This window comes from Acanthopagrus latus, chromosome 9 (genome assembly GCF_904848185.1).
Source record: "Acanthopagrus latus isolate v.2019 chromosome 9, fAcaLat1.1, whole genome shotgun sequence".
NCBI classification, from domain to species: domain Eukaryota; kingdom Metazoa; phylum Chordata; class Actinopteri; order Spariformes; family Sparidae; genus Acanthopagrus; species Acanthopagrus latus.
Window position 1 is genome coordinate 24,703,413 of NC_051047.1, and position 17,623 is coordinate 24,721,035.

A 17,623-nucleotide genomic window follows, 5' to 3' on the forward strand; every position below is an offset into this window, starting at 1 on the left:
GTGGTCCATTACATGTAGCATCGTTGTCGGGCCAACAAATGTAATTGGTTCAGAGCCTTGGCTCACATCTCGCACGCTAACAACATTTCCATCAGTGAAAGCTGAACTTTGTTCACAGTGATTTAACGCTAATTGGCGAATGATAGCATGCTAACACGCAATGTGGCAAAAATGACTCCAAAATCATACTCATGAATCCGAATCGTACATGAGTGGAAGCCTCTGATATCAAACAAACCTAAGTATTAAAATTATAAGTTAAAGTAAATTATATATACTTGTATGTATATGCTGTATACTATAAGTAGAATGATAACCCACCTGTCTGATTATCAAATCTGATACTCAACATTTTTCTGATTATCTGAGTGTTTGTTTTTATGTGATTAAGATAAGATTAATATTTTACAATGTTCTGCTTTGGCTCTGATGCAGCATGCATCTGCAAAGTAACTACAAACTGAAGTTATCAAACATGTACCGGAGTAAAAAGAGAAACATTTACCTCCAAACTATGGTGGAGTCGAGGTGGAAAACAGCGGAAAAGTACTCAAGCTAGCTGAGTAATTTATTCAGTTACATTCCACCACCTCCATCATGCAAAACTGAGATGGTGACATGTAAACGTTGCTCAACATCAACATTTTAGCATTGTCATTGTTTGCTTACTGACATCACCGTGTAGCTTGTGCCAAAGTACAGCCTCATGTTAACAGTTTGTCAAATTTGTGTTTTGTGTTATCGATGCCATTCAGTCGTTAAATGAAGCGCTCCATCTCTCCCTCCCTCACGTAACAACACCGCTGGTGTTCGGATCACCTGCCCCCTCAGCTGGTTTCCCAGTTTGTGCACTTTGCTAGCTGACAATGCTAACATTCACTAAGAAACGTTAACGGTGCTGAGGCTGATTATTATTAACGTCTCAGACCTTTAAAACATTGATTGACCATGTTAATGTTTTTAAGGAGAAGAGCTATTGTTATTCTGAAGTTATTTATAGAAAACGATTTGTCCACATGAAAAAAAAATGTTTCTTTACTCTGAAGTTTCAGTTCAGAGTGAAAAGTTTCCTAACAAATACAAGATTAGATGATAATGAAGAGTGCCGTGGCTGTAAATGTAGCACTTGTTCTGTTGGAGGTCAGGTCTGGGCCAAACGTTGCAGCAGTTATTTTTTTGTGTTAAAATCTTTAATGACATTTTATTCTCAGCACAAACTTCAATAACGTTTTCTGCCTTTTTTTCTTTTTTTTTAAATGGGTTCTTGGCAAAAGGAAATACAAGGAATCTAATTTTCTATTCTGGTCAGTTTGTCGCTTGCCAAGGTGTCAGATGAGCAAGCGAGGTTAAACCAGTGTTCAAGACCTCTGACAGCATCTGCATTCACCCCAGAATCACATGCTGTTTAGCCCAGGAGCACTAATTAAATTTGGAATCCAATTATGGAAATGGTAATGAAATTTCCAAATGGGGAAACTCGTAATCTGCTCATTGAGGTGTTTAATTACAAGCGGGTCTGTGCATTGCAGATATGTTACACCTCTGGATCTGGCGGACGGAGACATGGACACGAGTTTGACAGTGTAATTGTGTTTGAGTGATGGAGGGAAAGAGACTGAATACTGTATGTGTGCGTTTGTTTTAGGGCGATACGATGACATCGTGTCTGTGTGCTGCACATGAAGGTGTTCACGTGAAGGTGAGAGGTAAGATCAGAGTCTCACTGATCCTTTTAAATATATGGCTTTTTTTTCTTTCTCCCAATCTGTTGAATCACAGTGTTTGTAATTTATCTTTGATAATAAAGCATTATCATTATCACTCATGCCAGTAAAGCCTTTTGGAAATACAAAGCTTATGTGAAAATAAGAATCGGAGATAAAAAAGGAAAGAGAAGTCAGTGCGCAGTCTACTTCCACTGGTCCGTCTGATCGTCTTAATAGATGCAGTGCTACCAACCATTGTTGTTTGAGAGTGTTCATGATTTGAGGGCGGATAATCATCAAAACCGTCTTCATGTGTGTGATGAAACCCAGTTTTGAGCTGATAAAAGTCTCAGCCCAGCGACACAAGTGAAACCCTTTGTTGTTATCAGCCGGGAATGAACAGCAGGAAATCTATAATGAGAAGCTACATTAAAATGTAATCATATATGAGTAAATCTGTGGTTAAAATTATACCCCGGACCCCCCCCCCCCCCCCCCGTGTTATCTGTACCAAGGGTCCCCAATCTGATCTGAGAGAAGTTTAGAAATTCTGTTTCATCACAGAAAGTTTAAAAACCGCATGAGCAGAAATGTCAGTCACACATTTTGTCACTGTGTTACTCCTTGATGTATTTTTATGAAAATAAATGGTTCCTATTGTTGCTTATTCCCCATGAAACACCTTTATGGACCCCTGAGAACCCCTGAGTGTGTCAGTTGTTGACAATATCACTATTCTGATTCTCTGAACGTCCTATAGTGATAAATCGGATGTTTAGAGAACTTTAGAGGTGCAGTAAGTGATTCTGGAGAAAGCGAGTGGATGATTTGTGTCATCAACCCAAAGCACTGGTGTGTTGTAACCTGGGACTGAGACTCAGTAATCAACTATCACTAACATGAACTAACGTGCACTGACATGCATACAGGCTGTGAAGTCAAATAACAGCTGCTTGCAACATACATACAGGAAGTGTGACTTCCCTCACGCTATAATTTCATTGTATCTTTCCATAACAAATGTTTTTTTGCTGTTATATTCAACATCAGCATCAACATGGTACAATCCGAGCCGCCTCTATTCTCTGGACACTCACTTCCTATTTGGCAAACGCTTAGACGGCAGATAACACGGACGGTAGCTCATGCAACAAACATCGTGTTCACTGAAGTCAACCATAGCCAATAAATGAATTAGAACTGCATGTATTGACGAATGAGTTGAATGGTTTTGTCATCAGCAGCGTGATTTATTACGGTATGGATGGGGCCCGATTAGCACCATGACAGTTACATTATTCCTCACACGGGATATCTACTGCCTGCTCATACGTATGTGAATGGGAATTGATTTACACTTCATTTAAATTAATTCTGCATGCTAAAGTAAGGTCACGTGAGGCACACAGTGGCCGTAGGATGCTTTCACGGCTGTAGTGACACATTTTTTGTATTTAGTTCTGGTCCGTCTTGTGTTCAACAAGGAAATATATATGCAGAAAGATTTATTATGTGACTCAATTATTGGACAGTTTGGGTAAGCAGCATCCTGAATCATGAGCGCCATGTTATCCCACAATCAGCCTCCAGTGATTGACAGCAGCTCATCCAGCTGATTTCAGACTCGTGTGTTTCGATCTACAGTATTTTCTTTGGTGCTCATAAGCGAGTCATCATGAGCACCAATAGTCCAGACTGTAGCCGGACTCGGTAATTATGATGTGAGGCTGTCACTCGTTTTTTTTTTGTTTTGTTTTGTTTGTTTTTTTTTTACTGGGGAGCGCTCCATAGTTTGTTTTAACCAAAGCCAAGTTGTAAAAGCAGCAGCATTCAGTCATAAATAAAAAAACACACTTTTTGGCCTCAATTTTTTTGGGACAAATTGGTTGCGTGTTTGAACTGAATACACACAAACGTCTGTTTCATTCAGCTCTCAGCGCTGAGTTGTTTCTCCTCTCTCCGTCACGTTCTCGCTTCATCCGTGCAGATCTCCGTTTGACGCCCGGTTTTCACTTCTCCCCTGGTGACTCGGTGTTGAAGGGGCTGTGTCTTTCTCGGCTCTTCAGTGACTCCGTCTGTCTTCCTTGAGCTTCCCCTCCAATTCAATCCTGCCTGTTGCTCCAGCGACCGGACCACCCTCCTGAGCGATCCTGCCTGTGTCTCTAGTGCTCTGAGGTCCCTTTTAATGGTCTCAGTAGACCCCGCTCTCTTCTTACACCTCTTTACCGCAGTCATTGCATCCCAGCTCTCGGGGCAGCAGCTCTCACCTCCACCCTGAGGCCCTGATACTGACACAGAGGTGAACAGCACGGCAGACAGCAGGAGTTCTCTGGAGCTTTAGTCTATGCACACATTAGCACGTCTCTCCCCGGCAGTCAGTCAGAAAAATGCAACCCACCGTCTCACTCACATACAGACTGGATTCCAAAGCAAACACAACCAGCGCAAGAATGTCAGCAGCCGTACTCAGATAACACAAAATGTAATATCTTCAGAGTGCTTCAGTGAGCACAGCGTGTTCCTTCAAGTGTTCAGCTTCAGTCCGCGGTGTCGGCCCTGTTCTGAGAGCACAAGCCTTTTTTTTTTTTTTTTTTTTTTTTTTTCAGGAATTATCCGCGGTACTCGCTGTTACACTCTGCACCGACGGATGAACCTCCAGGGGGTACAGAGAGCTACTTTACACTGACAGCCCGATACATTAGTCCTGAGTGAGTTATAAAACGTCCTGTTCTGCAAACTTGCCTCTTGTGTGAACTGCACAAAAAAACATAAATCTGGCAGGGGAACAACAAGAAGTACTGTGAGAGTGGAGCTCTGAGAAATGACAGAGCTAAAGTTATATTATTAATGAAAATCTTGAACGTCTTGAACCCATGATTCTGAAATCCTTTGTGCTTTGTGAGGACTCGAAATGTTCCCCACCACATATATTTGATGGCTTTACTGTACAGATTATGATTTAAAATATGTTAGGTCCACAGTCCACTGAAGCTAGAAAGGTGGCAAGGTCCGCCAAGTATGAATATAAATATATATAACAGCTATGAAACTGTGTTGTACTTTAAGGTCAGTTTGTTTATTGAGGCGTAAAATAAATTCAGCTCACAAAGATCATCTGCTTCCGCAATAAAGCGTCTTCTCCATGTGCACTTTTAATGGTTCCTAACATTTGATATGTCAGCAGATATCCATTTTACTCACAGCATTAGCAAACCATTTTCTGATGTGTATTCCTTAAATTTGGTTATTAAAAAGTTTAACCCAATGTTCTGGCTGATGTGATTATGCACTGAAGGCTGTTATGTGGGCCGTGCCGTCACATCGGTCAGGCTGCAAATAACATCGACCGGACTCCACAAGCATTCAGTGGAATTCCTTTGAAGGGAGTAATTTAGTTTGTCGAAACAAACATGGAAGACTGGGCGGGTGGGTGGTGGGGGGGAGTTGGGGTGGGACGCTGAGGAGAAATTGAGATAAGTAGACGGAGCTGGTTGAAGTCGGTGGGCGGAGAGGCCGCGATGAGCGAGAGGTAAACATCAAACCGAGGTTGGAACAAAATCATTTGTTCCTTTGTTTCTGTTTCTGTTTCCTGGCCCTGTTAGAGCTCGCTCCTTTGATCAGCTCCTCAAAGCGTGTAATAGTGCAAAGCGCTGCATATGTCAGATTACTGTGGAGGGGCTGCAGGGGCACCACCAGCTCCACTCTCCCACAGAGCCGGCCTCAAAGTGCTCGGCTTCCCTCTGAGAGATGATCCAGTGTCAAATTCCTGTCCGCTGATTAGCATCTTTATTTTTAGGAGCGACTGACAGTATGCAATTTGGTTAAGAGACGGGCAGTGGCACGGATCCTAAAAGTGCTAATAGAATATTAACACCTTCCTCTGCGGGGCACAGCGTAGGTGAACGGGAGACGCTGCCGATCCTCTTCAGACACACAAGAGAAGCGTAGCTTGAGCAAAGACAGTATCAATTTCTGACATTCAACAGAATAAAGAATATCAGCTCTTGTGGGAGGTCTGAGGTTGTCTGTTGGATGAAAATACAAAACGAAGGAAAATCCTCTTTCTTCACAGCGTTATAAATATTTCACCGGCCAGGCTGCTGATGAGTAATATGAGAACGCCCCGGCTCCGTTTCAAGAGCCGGCTGGACACTCGCTTTGTGCCTTTTAATTGCTTTATTCAAAGAAAAGCTTGGCGAATGAGAAAGAAAAAAAAAACATTCAACTGATCTTTTATGCACGAACATCCCCCTCCGACATTTCGCGTGGCACTCTGCATTGTATTGTAAGCACAAAATAGCAGACGAGCTGAATTGAAGCTTTGAATGCAATGATACTTTAGAGGTATTGCCTCACCTCGCCAACATTTACCACTTTAGCTACTTTATGGCTATGAATTGCTCTGCTCTGAATTAACAAATTGTCCTTGCAGTAGTACGCAGTTAAGCTCAGGTTCGGTTTGCTAGCGACACATTAAGTCTCTTTCTAAGAGGCATCTCATATAAGTCGCTCAGGGTAACTGAAGGATAGGTTACGCTGAAGTGAGGAGAAGGATTCAGAGGAATTTCCCCCCTCAGATCTCTGATTATCTGAAGGAATAGTTTAACATACCTGACAGCATTTGGCCGTGGAAAAAGGGGAGATTTTCTGGGGTATTAGTAAATGGCAGCCCTTCAAGGCCCGTGTTAATAAAGGGGAAAGTGTTGCACCGAGAGGAGTCAAGTCAGAAGTGTATTTCGCCTTCTTGGGACCTGTTTAGTCTGATTTCAGAGCGCAGGGACGAGTGACACATGCTCACCTCTGCCTCTGGGTTGTGAGGCGCTCCATGTGATTTGAAACTGGGAGATTAAAAGGAGAAATTATCAACCAGGTACCACAGAGAAAGGGTGGAAAATATGGGGACCCCCGCCTAAAATCAGGGGTGTTGGTAGGTGTGGTTTAAAAAGGGGAAATACAGATATCTGCTCACTTAACAAGAGTTGGGTGAGAGGATGAATGACACTTACATGTCCACCTGTTAAAAATTAAACTACAACCAGGAGACGGCTAGTAATCCACAAGCTTTAAAGCTCACTCAAAAAATAGAGCTGAATTAAATAAACAAGATATTGTGTGGTGTTCTAATCTTTTACTTTGAATATTAAGAATAAGGTTCACTTAATTCCTGTTTTATTTTTTCAGGGTTCATCCTTGTGTGTCTTGATGTGACTCTTCAACTTCCTGTCTTTGTCTTTTTCCTGCCCCTTTTTCTTTGTTCAGAATCTTTTGCAATCATGTCTGCTTCTCCAAGGTTCAGCCTGGGTTGAATTTCAATTTTTTTTTTAACTTTTAGTTTAGTTTCTTTTCACCTTATTTTTTTGTCGCCTGCCTTTGATTTTTGAAGAACAGTTTATCTTGTTAAAACTCACCTTTTATTTTCAACCATCTGTGGTGGCGTTTTGCATTTGGGTCCACTTTTTAGAAACAATTTTATTTTATCTCTTTACCTTGGACAGAGCCAGGCTAACTGCATCCACTCTTTGCACTCAGTAAGCTAATCGTCTGCTAGCTCATATTTAGCATACAGATGTGAAAGTCTTACTGATGTTCTCATCTAACATTGAAAAAGACACAGACGTTTGGAGAATCTGCCGCTGAAAACTGAATACTTTGACAAAAGGATGTGATCGTGGCGACAGAACCAGGTAATCCAAAAATGTATCTTTACCTAACCAGAAGTGTTTTTTGTATCTTAACCTGCCAAGAGCAGAAACACAAAACATATCACAACAGAAAAAAAAACTTAAAGTTTCAACATGGTGGTTTTCAGAAATGTAAACTGGCATTCTGGCGACTGGGCAACATTTTCTCTGACTCTCACTCAATGTGAGCAAAACCTTTTTACATGTACGCTCAATACAAGCTCTGTATATTCAGGCTAAATGACAGAAAAAATTTACAATAACATTAAATATACTTAACCTGTGTCACCATGTCATGCTTTCTCACATTTTCATTCTACTTACTTCTTTTGTAACTCATGACAATTTGGTTTTTTGGCCCGCTCCACCTCACGCCAAGCCAACCTTTGGACGCATTGCGTGCCATCGGCCTCCTCGGAGCCATTTGTGAAAAACTACATTTAATTCAAGTTTCTAATTACTCCTCCTATCCCCAGTGGCTAGCCAAATCAGAGAGGAAGCCAAATGAACTCTGCCTAACCAATTAGCCGAGTGGGCTGCTCAAGCTAATGACATGAACAACAGTCTGTGGCTGCTTCATTGCTGCAGAAGGCCCTAAGGTCTGCAGGATCCCTCCCTCACAGATGAGAAGATTTAAGAAGGATCTCAGTTACTGAGCCAACTGCAACATTAATTACTTTAAGGGGCCTGGAAGTATGATGTAGCCTCTCTGCCCTCTGGGGCCACAATTGAATTTCTTCAATTGACCTGTACCAGAGCATTTAAAGCAAGCTGACTTTAACAAGAGCACTACCTGAGGAGTTTTAAACGGCCAAGAGGAACGGAGGAAGATTGTCAAGCTTTTACCTATTACTGCATAATGATGCAATTCAGACCTATAATAGCTGCAATTCAGACCTCTGCTTAAGCACCAAGTAGATGAGCATATATTTCTTCTCATTATGCAATTTTTCCTCATGCTATGTTCTCGCAGCGGCCTCTAGGGCGAGGATAAGTGGTCTACACAAAAATCAGTGTCGTGGTGTTAAGAAAAGTGTGACAAAAAATGGAATTTAGGCATCAAGCTTTGGATACATTCTTAGTAGTTTGAAGTAAAAATGGTGTCAACATCAGTGCCTGTATAATAAAACACTAATGGTATAAAAAAAAGGCTTCCTTGACTGTGTTAATGTACAAACAATGGTGGGGCAACAAGCAGGAAGTCAAACTATGAGCCCAGAGAGCCGCGTGAGGCAGCAGGTGAGACGAGTGGTGTGACCAAGACTGAATCACTTCTGCTGTTTTAAAAAATGGTGAAACCAATGAACTCCATTCTTCAAGTTCAAGAGGAAGCAACCACCGATGCAGCCTTTTGGCCTAAATGACCAAACTGCACCTGTCATCCGCCCTCTTCATCACTGCATTGTATCGTAGCATATCATTGCATCATGTATTTGTAGTTTCAGTCCTCCACTGTCAAGTTAGTAATTAACGGATCTGCAGACCACTGATTTGTCCACAGCTGTAGGTCCAATAGGCTACGTATCATACTGACATTTTCAAAACATCATTCAAAACATGTTCACAGTACATGCTTGTAACCTGGCTGTCACATCAGAAGGTGGAGTGGATGGTAGCAGAGTTACAGAAGGCTGACAGACTGATTATCATTTGTAAACCTGACACCACTGGATATTTTTATAGAGACCTTTGGATAATTTCCATTTGTCTTTTTGATGAGAAGTTTGGAACATCCATGCCATGCCATGTTGGTGGTGACCCAAACAGGTATTTAAAGCCCAAAATGTGATATTTTCCAAACCTTAACCAAGAGTCTTTGTGCCCAGACCTAACCAGACCTGAACACAGTGCTGTCACAACATCAACAAAAAAAGCGAACTGAACCTAAAGTCGCCACTTTTAGAAACGTACAGTTTGAACAGAAGTGTACACTTGCAATATTTACTCTGGCAGTTGCGTTTGGGTCTGAGCGGACAGAAAAATGCAAGAACACATAATCTATTAGTCACGCTTGCCTTCACAATTTGCATGTATCATTACATTTCTACTCGTCTCCCCCTCCCTCCCCAGGATTCCTTGCATCCCCTGGAGCCTCTAGCAGTTGCATTTACCTCCTATGTCAGCAGTCAGCACCGCTTTGATGAAGGGGGCACACAACAGTTTTTATAGTTGCGTTTCAAGTCTAAACTCGGTGAGCGTTTAATACCAAAAGGATAGATTTAGGGTGAGTGTTTGGCGCTGTTTTACAACCCTGGTTGAGACACTTGTCCCTGGATTCTTTGGCTGTGCATAACATCTGGTTTGCCATTGAGCTCTCTTTTATACTTAAGACACGCGCTTCCCCCAGTGAAAAAGCATGACACCTGGCAGGGGTCCTGGGGTTCTCATGACTTGCCTTCATAAACAAAAGTCCTCCGTCAAGAGAGTTGTGGTAGTGAACACCCGTTCCGTCTCCTCAGGTGGAATCAAAACCGAAAGTCTAACTGAACAAAACATGACCTTCAAGCAAAGCAAAATAAAAAATAAAGAAATAAAAAAAAAACATTTTGAAATGTACATAAACATACTTGTCCAATAAAGCGGATTCTGTTCCAAACAGTCACAGTTTGAGTTTCATGAGGCTCTGGGGCTCCTGGATGTTGTTGAAGGAATTATTATGTTCAGAACATCCTTGACCTTTGAGCAAACCGGCATACACGGACTGCAATGAATGGGTTGTCACTGAATAATTTGCTCCAGGCTCAGGTACTGGCAGGGTTGAGGTGTGAGGAAGTTCTTTTCTTACTGCTCTGGTTAGATTCTGGATAACCTCAGATGTGGTCTTGTCTAGTTTTGATGTGCGTCCGGGGTTTTCTATGTATTAGCTTGATCATGTAAGGTCATTATGCCTAAAACCAAAATGATTTAGACTTTTAATTTGCATGCAGTTCAAACCCATTCAAAAGTCTACAGTTGTGTGAGGATGTTACGCCAAAAGGAAGACGTAAAAAAATGTCACGTGATGTTGCATAAAGAGCAGCAAACACAAACCATCCTGAAGGAGACTATCACTATCACCTGCACTCAAAATCACTCCCAGCTCATCATACATAGCAACATGGTGATTCAATCTACAATGCTCAACTGACAGATACTCTCTTGTATTAGTGTATTTGCCAGAAAGCTTTTAAATGTTTAAGTACGTTTAATATCAGATACTTTGAGACTAGTAATTTTTCATCTAGATATCTTTACTCATGTACAACTTTTGGGTACTCTGTCACACAAATCACACTTGAATCTTGGTCACCAATATGACATGTAACTTGGACTTTCTTGCTCTTCATACTCCTGCACAAGAAGGGTGCTTCAGGAAATGATGCCAGAGGGGAACGGCAACCAGACTGCAGGCCATTCAGAAGAGTAAAAACCTGTAATTTGTACAAAGACTGCTGAGATCTCACAATGACTTTTTTACAGACCCACAGTGCAATGTCTGGGCCTCAGGACATGACTTTTGATGAACAAATCAATGACCTGTAGCGCAGGTAAACTGGAGCAACAGGACAACAAGGGAGACATTTCTCATCGCCAGCGCTGCTCCTCACTGCGTCCAGTCCAAAAATGACTTACCGAGCAGCAGCAGTGACCTATCGTGGTCATGCTGCACGCAAGGGATGTTCAATATGACCGTGCAAACTCAAAGGAAACAAAACACAGATACCCTGTGCTCCCTCTGAGGCCCCGAGGGGACCGGTGTCTGTCCATAACTGTGAGAAATGAGTCGGGGTCGGCCTGTTTCAAAAAACAAATCAACCAGGTCAACCAGAAAATGAAGACACAAGCTCGACAGCGACAGATTCCTCCTCCTTCTGTCTGCAACGTAGCCTAGATAACATCTTCTCAATATAGTTCTTTCCTTTGCCATTGGCTATTGCACTAATTTTCTCATAACTGCCTGCTGTCACTCAAAACGAGCGTGCCCTACAAACCTTATTAGAGAAAGTGCTGCAGTGAAGGTGATACTGCAAAAAGCCATTTAATATGTAGCCACTGGGCCAACATCTACAAGTTCTAGTCCAAACACTGGTTCTACAGAGGTGTTTGAAAAAGTACAGTACAGAAACAGTGGTGGTAATGCAGAGACTAATCTGGGCCACAGAGCTGCAAAAAAAGTTATTTTCCAAGTGACAAAACCCTTGTAACTCAGAATGTCCTCTGTGTTCACAGTCAGTAGTATTGATTTTTGTTCACTTCTGTCCTCGCTGACCTTTCAGGATTTGGTTTCATGGCTGTGTTCAGCAGCGACAAGGTTATCTTGGCAGATAAGCAAATGAGAAATACAAAAAGTGACTGGAGGTGTTGCAGTCGCCTGGACAATAATCACAGCTCAAAAAAAACAACACTTGTACAAATTTCACAAACAGCTGAGGGGTTTCAAAATTGACGCCGCTTCATAATAAAAGCTTTTAAATAACAGTGGTGTGACGGGGGACTTTTATTGTGAAGTATTTGTAGGAACTTAAACGAGCGATCCTTCAGTTACACTGCAGGGAGGCAGAGCGTGAAGACAAGAGTGAATGCAAATGTAGATCTGTTTTTTCCACCATGCTCGCTGTCACTGAAAAAATGAGAAACTAACCCAAAATTTCATTTTTCCTCAGCTGAAGTAATTGGTGTACCCATCCCCAATTTGTATGACCTTATCTCCTCAGCCCTGATATTGGGAAAGCACACTTGATTATACTGTCGGCACATATAATTTAGGCGTCACCTCACTGTTGCAGAAACAGGACGGAGGGCTCAGTTCAGCGGGGGAATATTGTGTCTTTCTGTGCATACCAATTAACAGTATTGCAATTTGTGTTTTCTGGTATGGATTCATTGTATAACGGTTATGACCTTACTTTATTTTAGAGTACACTAAAAAGACCTAAGACGCCATACTTTATAGAAATAATGTGGTCTTTATTAGACATTAAACATCGACAGTTATACCTTAAGTAATCTAAAATAAAAAGGCAGTAAGGCATAATTAGTACTAAATTACTCAAAAACTAGAAATAATATGTTCCTTATTAAAAAAAATTAAAATACATCCAGACTAATAAGATGTAACAATCAAATTTGTATATAAAACAAGACAAAAAAAAGGACAAATATTCATATTGAATTATTATTGTCAACAATATTCCAAATCCCACTGTAATTATAAACTGCGTATAATAAATTATAAGACCTAAAATCTACGATACTTACCAAATACGATACAATACCACATAATACAGTAGACACACAGATGTTGTGTTGTATTAATGATGGTCAGAGGATGATATTTTCATTTAGGCTTTATTTAATATACTTTCACTCATTTACAGGGTGATCAGTTGCTACTAACAACCCTGTTACCTCACCACACTGTGATGTTTTGTTCAGTCCAGTTGCCTACGATATAGCATTTAGCATTACGCTGGCTGAGAGCCTTCACCAACAAACCTCGTTAGGCTCTCATTAGACTTCCTTAGAGGTTTATTAGCGACACATTGCAAGAAAATTGCACTGCAGAATAAAGCAGGGAACATCTGTTTTTCTCAACCTGTTAGACCGTTATTAGACTTTCCATAACTGGCCATGTTTATCATCTAATAAAGACCGGATCATGTCCAGTAAAAAGTGCAGCCCGTTATGTTTTATAAGTGTACTCAAGAGACAGAACCCCCCGGAAAGCTGCTGGACCGGATTCGGTCTCCCCATCCTCCCTGAAGCACTGTGCTGGTCAGCTGTCCCCAGTGTTCACAGACATTTTTAACCCCTCACTGGAGACCTGTCACGTGCCAGCCTGCTTCAAGACCTCAGCCATCATCCCTGTCCCCAAGAAGGCAAGGACCACCGGACTTAACGACTTCAGACCCGTCGCCCTGACCTCTGTGGTCATGAAGTCCTTCGAGTGCCTTGTGCTCTCACACCTCAAGGACATCACCGACCCTCTCCTGGACCCCCTGCAGTTTGCCTACAGAGCCAACAGGTCTGTAGACGATGCTGTCAACCTGGCCCTCCACTATATCCTCCAGCACCTGGACACTACAGGAACCTACGCCAGGATCCTGTTTGTGGATTTCAGCTCTGCTTTCAACACCATCATCCCAGCCGATGCACAGACTATCAGTACCGGATCCCCCCAGGGCTGTGTTCTTTCTCCTCTGCTCTTCTCCCTGTACACCAACAGCTGCACCTCCAGTCACCAGTCCATCAAGCTCCTGAAGTTTGCGGACGACACCACCCTCATCGGACTCATCTCTGATGGTGACGAGTCCGCCTACAGGTGGGAGGTTGACCACCTGGTGACCTGGTGCAACCAGAACAGCCTAGAGCTCAATGCTCTAAAGACAGTGGAGATGGTTGTGGACTACAGGAAGAACTCAGCCTCACCTGCCCCCATCAACCTCTGTGACTCCACTATTGACACTGTGGAGTCTTTCCGCTTCCTGGGAACAATCATCTCCCAGGACCTCAAGTGGGAGCTGAACATTAGCTCAGGAAAGATTGTTGCTGATCCCTCCCATCCCGGTCACAAACTCTTTGAGACACTCCCCTCTGGCAGGAGGCTGCGGTCCATCAGGACCAAAACCTCACGCCACAAGAACAGTTTCCTCCCGTCTGCTGTCAGCCTTATCAACAAGGCCTGAATCCCCCCTGACACTCCTCACACTCCACCTCTACCACTGACTCTACTGTCACACTGACAGCACCATAACTCTGCGTTACACTAACGCTGAGCTTGAACTTCCTATTCATTTGCGCATTTTCATTTGCACATCATTTCTTGTAATTGTTCACTGCCAGCTGGTCTGCTCCTTTTACCAAAAAACAGATTGTGTATATATATATTTATATTATATAGTTATATTTTCTACTTTTTAAAATAGTTTATATTATTAATTTGTTATATTTTCTATTTTTTAAATAGTTTATATTGTTAATTTGTTATATTTTCACTTAATAGTTATTTGATGCATGCACCAACATCACCACAACAAATTCCTCGTATGTGTAAAATCGTACTTGGCAATAAAGCTTTTCTGATTCTGATTCTGATTCTGATTCTGTACTCAAAAAGAATGTCCGAGCAAAGTTATGATAAGAATTGCACAGAGATTAACAACTGAAACTATGAAGTCTCGTCTTCACAGAGGCGCTTCCTCGTTATCAATCCAGAGAAGAGCACAAAGGTTGAAACAAAGAAATACCCAAGAGTCCTCACCCTCAGCACACAACATCTGTGTGTTATTGAGCATTTTTGAGCACGCAAAAGTTCTGCAAAGGAAGACAGAAAACACGGCTGCTTTGGCTTTTTCCATGTGTCCGGAAGACCAACATCCCTACTTTTTTTTCTTTTTTGGCTTCCACATTTTTTACAACCTGTGAGCATCTCCCCTCAGCTGAATTAGATTCAAATGAAGTTCACACTTGAATGGATCTTTCGGCTGCGGGAATAGTTACTGTACGTGCACCTCGTTAATGAATCTTCCTTTTTTAACAAATTAAACATTCCCAGTAACATGACACATCATGTCCCTCCGGTGTGTCTCTGAAGACAGGTGCAGTCTCTCTCTTTCTCACACACACACACACACACACACACACGAATAAACATGCACTCCACTCCATCATTTGTGTATCATTACCTGCATCGTGGCTCTTGATTTCGTTCATTCACCTTTTTGCCTCTTTTGTCAGCACCCGTGTGTCATCTCGACATCTTTCTTTGCCGTCTGAATTTCTTCGGTCTGACCCGCGGTTTGCATTTTTATTCGCTTCACTCTTCCAAGTGTCTTTTTTATTTGTGTAAATGAAATACAAACATCAAGTTGTCTCGCCGACGACTACAGGAACAGGTCTTGAACCCCATCAGTGGAATGTTCTGCCTCTTGGCTCCGATGCTGCTGATGCCCACCGTGTCATTACCACTGGTAACAACGCGTGACATTTTCCTCTCTCACTCTTCCGTTGTTACCTCGAACAACACAGCGGTGATGCAACCTGTAGCCAACCGAACGCTTTAACATTTACATACATGAGCAGGTAGCGTCTCACAGAGGGAATGTGCAGGTGAACACAACGAGATGCAATCTGTGTTTGTGGAAGTAGCAACACTGTCGGGAATAAACAGAAGAAAAAATGGATGTAGTGGTGTGTTACGCATATTGTACCCAGCCTGATAAAGCTGTTGACAAGGAGCATTATTATGTTTGGTTATGCCGACATTTTTCTCAAGCCTCTAAAACCTCTTAAGGCATTTTAATTATTGATATATTTTTTTTTAATCACTATTTCAGTTATGAGCTGCTCCAAGGTCTGGACCTCAGTAACTTACACTGCAGGCTACTTCTTTGTGTGCTCTCATTGTGTGAGTGACATTGATTTTTGTAAAATGACAGAATTTTTGGAGCCCCGTGGAAATCAAGGCCTCGAGAAGCAGTGATGGAACGGCGGTCGGCGAATGACAATCAAACGCAATAAATCTGAAATTACCAGCGCTTGAGCAGTCGCACTTGGTAGTGATGTCGGTGTGTGAGAGCTTTGTGTAGTAATACCATGCGTATGATCATTGATTGTGCTGGAACTCAAGTTATTAGTCACATTATCAGTCACAAACAGAAAAGAAAAGAAAAAAAAAAGTGTGCTCATGGAAGTTTATGAGCTATTTTTCTCAGCCTGTGTGGTGGAATGTAACCACATACTGTAGTAGAGATTTTCTTACATTTACTCACTTATTAAGCCTTTATTTTACCAGTAATATTCCAATTCACAAAATCTCTTTCACGAACGAGTCCTGGACAAGACATGGCAAGCAGCAAATTAGACAAAAAGTCCTATGTTCATTATCAAGTCACGTCTCTGTAGCTCACACTGAGATAAGGGTGCAAAAACTTCCTGAATCTACGAATCAGAGGGGAAAAAAAAATAAATCACGATGCAGCATGACGCTTTGAAGCTAATGTTTTCAAAGAGGATGAATTTGCAAGCTCTTATATAAAAAACACCATAATCTGATGATAAAAATGTCACTTGAATTAATTTTTCCCCTTTGCACTGACAAAAATACAGTTTATTGTAATTTAACAGGTTCTTTTCTGCTACAGCTTTTGGTGGTTGAAGTTATTATACTTTAAAAATTAAGATTTCTGCCCACAACAATATGGATTTTGTTATAGATTTAACTATTAACTATCATACTACAATGCATAATTATAGATACAAGCTACCCAGCAGCTTGTAGTGACAGCACCTCCTTTATTACAGAATTGATGTACACACGAATACATCAATAATCATGATGTGATTATATCATATAGATAAACCATTCTGGGTGATTACTGAGTGGTCACCTTTGATTTGAAGAGTATTTCTGCTGTAATCAATCAGAGTTCAACACTATTCACTGCTAAAATTAAAGTTTCTAAGCATTTATAGAGATCTGCTAATGCATCCATCCAGAAACTAGACCCGCTTTGATTGGCATGTAAATATTGAGTCTCTTTGGTATGTAGTCCGGCAGCATTAAGGAATCATAATTTAAAGAGGGCCCGGTGAGGAGGGCGGATGGGACGGATTCCTGCCTCCCTCACCGTCTAACCCAGAGGAGCTGCAGCGACCGGCTGCAATCAGCCGAGATGAGCTGCTCAGTGCCTTTTGTCCCTCTGCCCGACACCTGCTCATTAAAATCCCCTGTTCAAAGCGAGAGGAGGTCGCTTTGCATGTGGGCAGGTGTGGGTGGGTGGGCGGCGCACTTTGCATACAAGTAGGTGATGCACTGTTATAGACGTGCATGGGTCCACATCTGTCTCTGTAATTACTCCATATACACACACACATACCCTGAGCAGTGTGACCCTGGTGTTGTGCAGATATCTAAGTGTGAATATATTATAGTATGACCACATTTCTGTCAGTATGGAAAATGGTCACACACGCAAAACAGTATACACACTATATTGTATATAAACTAAATGAATGAATTATCCACACGTATGCAGGGGAGCTCACTGGGATTATAATTTGACATTTTGAAGCTTGAGGGAAACTTTTAAAGCCGTCCTGCACACACCTTTATTATCCATTAATACAACTTGTGACAAGTCTGTGAGAGTCGAGCAAAAGTTTCCACCAGCTAACAAACTGTCTGTAGACGTCAGATAGTTAATCTAAAGTGGAATGGAATGGAAGTAGTGAGTCAAGGAGAAGAACAGGTGTGGG